We start from the raw sequence: 7039 nt of genomic DNA on the forward strand, positions 1-7039 counted from the left end.
CACTACAATGCATTTAGGTTACTTGATGTGAGAGATATGAAGATGAGTGGCATTGCTGAGTTAGTTGACCTTTAAGACTAAATATCTGACATTAATATAAAAGGTTTGTAAGCTATCAGCCAAGAGTAGGCTACCATTCTAGAAAACTTAGTGCTGAACCATGATATTGTTAATCCACATCATCTTAACACTGACTTAACATAGATCATTAAACTTTAAAATCAGGCAGCCCCCACTCGAAAGCTTTGCATGAGGTTAATATTGCCATGTCAAATGTGGTGCTCTGAGCTACCATGCCAACATTATTCCCTTAAATCAATAATCCTTACCCCCTCCCCTTCCCACACGCACACGTGTCATGGGAGGTATGAGTCTACATGAAATACACGTACTATTATAGCTGGTGAGGAATACTCCCCTTACACACACACACACACACACACACACACACACACACACACACCTGGCAGAGAGTACAATTCAGAGTTTAAGATCATTACTACATAAAATGGAAGAGAAATCGAAAAGAATTATACGAACTGGGGATTTCAATACAAATATAAATTGGAATACTCTAGATATAATTAGCCAAGAAAGCTGATGGGACCAAAAGCTCTTGGATCTCGTGCAAGAGTTTTTCCTAACGCAACATGTGAGGGAAACCACCAGAAAAAGAGGACTTGATGTACCTTCAGTGCTAGATCTAATATTTACTAGGCAAGAAAATGATATTGACAGTTTAATATATCACCCTCCACTTCGCAAAAGCGATCATGCAATACTAAATTATAACTTCAGGATAGCATATGACATAGTAAACAGCAATGACAGTTACAAAAAGAGCCTAAACTATAAAAAGGGAAATTATCAAGACCTAAAGAAGTATTTCTTAGAAGTGGATTGGAAAAATGAGCTTAGAGGACAAGATTTAAATGCTGTATATAAAAAAGTCTGTGAATTTTATGAAATAGGAGTCCAGAAGTACATCCCACAGCACAAAGAAGCAGATAAGAAAATACAGAAATGGTTCAATACAGAATGTAAAAAATCAAAAGCATGAAGATATTTGTTGTGGAATAGATACAGAAGACACAATAGTGAAAGGGCGTATAATAATTACAAACAGGCAAGAAACAATTATACAAGAATAAGGAGGGAAGCCCAAAAACAGTTTGAGGAGGACATAATAAATAAAAGTATAGATCAACCAAAGCTGTTTTACAGCTATATCAGAAGCAAAACCAAAGTAAAAGATATAATACAATCCATTACGGATGAGGGAATCACTTATACACAAGAGAAAGATATTTGTGAAGCACTAAATAAGAATTTCCAACTAGTTTTTACAGAAGAAAAAAATTTTGAGAGGGACTATGTGGAACATGCACGGCCACATATACTACCAGATATACAGATAGCAGAAAAAGTAATACAGGAGGAGTTAAGTAGATTAGACAGAGGAAAAGCAAGTGGTCCTGATGAAATTTCATGTTGGGTGTTACGAGAATGTGCAAAGGAGTTAAGTAAACAATTATTTTTAATTTTCAAGAAATCCTTGAGTCAAGGTAAACTACCTGATATTTGGAAAAAAGTAAATATTGTCCCCTTATTCATGAAAGGAAATAGACAAAATCCACTCAACTACCGACCAGTATCACTAACCAGTGTTGTAAGCAAGGTAATAGAAAAGCTTATAAGTAAAGCTTGGGTAAATCATTTAGAAGAACACAGTATGATAACAGAAAGACAGTTTGGTTTTAGAAAAGGAAAATCATGTGTTACTAATCTGTTGAGCTACTATGACAGAGTAAAAAACACAATACAGGAAAGGGAAGGATGGGTGGACAGTATCTATTTAGATTTCAAGAAAGCTTTTGACACAGTACCACACCAAAGACTTTTATGGAAACTGTACCATCAAGGAGGAATTCGAGGCAAACTGTTTTGTTGGATGCAAGACTTTCTCATAAAAAAAGAGAAATGAGAACAGTACTAAGAGGAAACTACTCATCATGGAAAGAAGTGACTAGTGGAGTACCACAGAGTTCAGTGCTGGCACCAATCATGTTATTAGTGTATATAAATGATATAAACAGTAACACTGGAAATGAGAGCTATCTGAATATGTTTGCAGATGATGCAAAAATACAAAGGAGAATTACTAACACAGACTCTTGTAAAGAGCTACAAGAAGAATTAAATAAACTTCATGAATGGAGTAGTACATGGCAAATGGAATTCAATGTGGACAAGTGTCATGTAATCAAGTTTGGTAAAAGTGGAAAAAGACCTGATTGGGATTATACGTTAGTTAATAAAACCCTACACACATCAGAAAGAGAGAAGGACCTAGGTGTGATTATCAATAACAGACTATCTACAAGATGGATACCAAGCTTAAGGGACCTAAGCTATGAAGAAAGACTAAATAAACTGAATCTACCAACACTACAGGAGAGAAGGAAAAGAGGTGACATGATAATGATATATAAGTGCATATCAGGGAAGGAGAAAATAGACATAAATGATTACTTAACATATGGAGAAGCATCAGCAAGAAGACACTGCAAAAAACTGCATAAGAAGAGAGGTGATAAAGACGTAAGGAAATTCAGTTTCCCAAACAGAGCAATTGATCAATGGAATGCACTACCGAATGAAATAGTGTGTGCCAAAACAATTCACAAATTTAAGGATATGTACGATAAATATGGTTTAAGACACGGGACAGTACGAGCTTGACTCATTCCTGTAAAGATACAATTAGGTAAGAACAATTAGGTAAGAACACACGCACACACACACGGAGTACAAGTGTAAATTCTATCTCTCCTGTCCCCACTAATAAACATTCAGCTCTTGAAATCATACTGCATATTTTCTAGAGAATTATTCAAAGTTCCTAACTGAAATACCAAGGGGAGATCACAGAGAGGTGCGACAAGAGCCCAAGCAAGACGGGCATACATCCCCAACCACCATGCTCCCCTCTTCCCCTCAGCGGAATCCACGGGAGGTACGTCACCCTGCTGCATTACCCTCTATCTGGACCAGCACTCACCAGGATTGGGGTGGGACTTGCGTAGCAACAGTCCTGAGCAGGACCGTGACAATGCCCACTGTGCTCATTGGGGAAAGGACGCCCACTGTGCTCCTTTCACCTACTGCCCCCTGTAGGACCATGACGACGCCCACCGTGCTCATCGGGGAAAGGACGTCCACCATACTCTTTTCACCCACAGTCCCAAGCAGAACTGCAACAACACCTACCATGCTTGTTGGGGAGGGAATGCCCACCATGCTCCTCTCACCTGCAGTCCCAGGGCCTAGTAGAATCGGGGTAGTGCCCACCATGCCCGCCGGGGAGGGAACGCCCACCGTGCTTCCTTTGTCCGCTAACCCTGTGGCCGCCTCACTCCTCCAGAGGCTGAGCGGGATGCCTCTCCCGCTCTCCCCACACCCCAAGAGGCAGAGCCGGCTCCCCAGCGGAGTTGCTGTTGGAAGGGCTCAGGAGTGGCCCTATAATGAGCCTGGGGGTACGCTCACTGCAGCCAGTGCCCCTACGTCACCAGTTGCTCTCGGACTCCCGGAGAAGGAGAAGCCACAGGCAGCCCCTGTCGGACTCCCGACGAAGGCGAGACCGCAGCCCCCAGTCACCAGGGAGCATCCCCAGGACTCCCGGCCGAGACCTACCCAGACCAGCCAGCAAGCCGTCCTCCACCAAGGGTAGGTGTAAGGCAACGTACCTACTTGCTCTATTCGACCCCAGCTCTGAGGTCTGACGCACCTACGAAGGCCCCCCCAGTGAAAGGCCTCCCTCTACACTGCCCAGCAGCCCCCACCTGATGATCCGGCATATGACAGTGGTCCCGTCCCGCTTCCCTACAGAGAGTGCACACCTGACAGGACCCCTCCCATGCCTAGACGCCAACTACAGTTACCCTATCACCCTTAGTCACATTGTATTGGCCCAGCTACTGTATTTTTTATGGTATCCTAATATGCATTTAAGACTGGTTAGCCTGTGTTTTGAGCCCAGTTTCTCTAGTTGCATGCTCTGGACCTGGTCTTGGAATGAACCCAAATCAGACCCTCGTGCTCAGACTGCCAGGAGTTGAGCTCTGAGCATGTGACATAACACTAACATTATGAGGTAAGGCCTACTATAGTGTACTTTACACTAATCAGCATCTGTTGCAGTCTCATTTTCCTCCTTAATTTTTCATTCATTCATTGCCAGACGCCATGTATCCCAAACGGGGTGGCCAAGGGCTTAGAGTTAATTGTTTTCCAGGGAGGGGCACTAATCCTCCACCAACCCCACTTGACACATAGGGATGCCAACAGCATTTGGTGTTCCCAGGCGGTCACCCATCCAAGTACTAACCAGACCCAACGTTGCTTAGCCAAAATTTGCACATTAATTTACAGAAGTTTTCGGTGGTTAGTTTCTGTATCACACACTGTTCCTTGCTCTGTCCAGTGCCATTTCCCTTCTGTCTATAAAATGAGTCTCAGCAACCACCCTGCCTCCATCGTGATTTTCCAGTGAAGCCAGCCTAAGGACAGAAAGGGGTAGGTGTAGTCAACATCCAGACATTTTATTACAATGTTAAATCAGTCATTTCACAGATCTAAGCTGTAAGAATTAATGGTTCTACTTAGCTTTTAATTTTTTAAGATATTATTTGATCTGTTTTTTATGTAACTGAACATAGTGAAAAAGAAAGATTGGGTTTTTGTAAGAAGTAACAGCCAGCCGCCCTGCACCTCCTTCTCTCTTTCTCATGCCCCTTCAAGCCTCAAGGTGACCAGTTTCTTCCCCACATGATATTAACGTGAACGATGAACTTCTGATAATCTCTAAGAATCAAAACTATATTTCTGGATAGACCGTCACTCCAACTGCGGTGCTCTAATCACTCGACGACCAGGCACCAAGTTTTTGTGCAAACAAAATAAAACATTTCCACTCGCCTTGTAACTTATGGAGGGAGTGGAGATACCCAAAAGCGGTTGGGTAAGTCGACAGCAAGCACTGTGGGGTTGGAGGGAACCTCTCAGTCAAACCACTGACTGAGGCATACAGTGATAAATCCAAAGTGAAGCAAAAGCAGTGTCTTGCCCTTTTTTTTTTTTTTTTCCCTCAGTCCATTGGGTTTTGCTTTCTTTTCACATTCATGAATCTGCATGGTCTGGCACATGCGTAAACAGTGGTATATATTTAATTTAATCTTATAATGAAAAATAAAGACGATAGTTCCAAAGGATTTGCATTCACAAAAATTGTACAGTATACTGGTTCTCCAGTCGTCAGCGCGTCCGTGATCCTCATCCTCTACACAGGAGTGAACCACAAGGTGAGAGTGCGGATCTGCTAGATGAGCATCGCACGCAGGCCCTACTAGTGGATTCCTCAGACGGTATGACAGTTTCCGTTTTCTGCTGGGTTCTCGCATGATTTGATTGATTATAATGCTCATTTCTGTTGAGAAAACCTTGTTCTGCCATTCTCCCATGGGGAAAAAAGGAACCCGTGGAAATTTTTTTGTTTGGGTGGGAGAAATGCTGCAAATCAGGGAATTAGTGACATTCATGTGCTAAAGTTGGTGGAATCACGTAAAAATCCATTAGAAAAACCGTACTTACCTTCCCTCTCCCTCCATCCCCATATCTACTAAGCCTGACTTTAAAAGACCTACAGTACATTAGGAGGAAGTAGTTGGTTCAGGTTCAAATAATGTGAGCACATGCGGTGGTTTCTTCATATTTGCCAGTGGGATGCAGTGATTATTGCCACTGATGCTTTTAGTTATATAGGTTTTTTAGGCCAACTTCTCGTCCTAGAAACACCAGCGATATAGCCGAGGTCCTCTTTCAAGACCGGAGCAAGAACACACGAGAAGAGCAGGGCATAAAAACTCTGGACAACAACCTTACACGAATATTATCTAAATTACAACCTTCGTACAATATAGATGGGAGTTGTACACGATACACTGTTATTTTACTATCAACTGTGCTAGACAGACTAGAGGGCCCTGGCAGGTTTGTGGGTATCACACAGGACACTATCCACTCAGAAGGACACAGCACAATAAAGGATATTAGATTTCACACAGTGGTAAGAGCACTAGTACAACACAGTACACACATAGACGTAGAGGCACACTACGTAGTCACTAGAGCATTACAGTAGTTCAACACTGTATATATCACGAGCACTTTAGTCACGATATGTCTCGGCAGTCACTGTTACACTGGGCAGGCTGGAGGACTCTGGCCAGGCTGCAGGAGCTGGGTGGTCCCCAGGTGTTGGCCAGGTGTTGCAGGGATCCTGTCTGGTGTCCCTTCTCTCAGGGGCCACAGGATGACCCTCAAATGTGACGTCATCTGCTGGGGGCTGTGGTTGGGTGTGGTGGGACGCCCTCTACTCGTGGGGCCTGGCGGGATAGTCTGGTCCTTGGGGCTTGGGACCAATAGTGTGAGCAGGTGCGCTTGTCTGTGCCTACCCAGGGGAAGAGGTCGCCATCGTCTAGGGCTTGAAAGGTCACGCCCTGGGGTTGCAGGGGTGCTGCGGGGAGTCTGGCGTCTGCGGTCTCCCATCTGGCTGCCTTCAGGGTCGGACTGTAGCGTCGCCTCTGGTGGGAGTCCGTCAGCTGGTCGTCTTCCATGGGCACTGGCTGGATGGCACACACTCCCGGAGACAGCACAAGACCTCGCCACATTTCTTCCAGGCAGGAAGGCTCCTCCTGGGGGCTGCCTTGGTGGAGAGGAGTGGAGGAACATCCTGCTCGGCTACAGGAGGAGTGAGCTGAGCAAGGGTCATCCTTCGCTGTGGAAGTCTTAGGGGGTGAGAGGTCCCATAGGCTACAGGGAGAGGGTGGCTAGAGGCCGTCCCTTCTCTGTCGGTGTGGCTGGAGGCCGTCACCAGGGCCCGGCTTCCTAGCAGGACCTTGGGCGAGGTGCGGGCGGAGGCCGTCACCTGACCACGGGTGCGGCTGGAGGCCATCACCTGTGTCCTGCAGGGGGAGTGACG

Source organism: Coenobita brevimanus, chromosome 14, assembly GCF_032717465.1.
Source record: "Coenobita brevimanus isolate Jiangsu-jjx chromosome 14, ASM3271746v2, whole genome shotgun sequence".
Classification (NCBI taxonomy): Eukaryota; Metazoa; Arthropoda; class Malacostraca; order Decapoda; family Coenobitidae; genus Coenobita; species Coenobita brevimanus.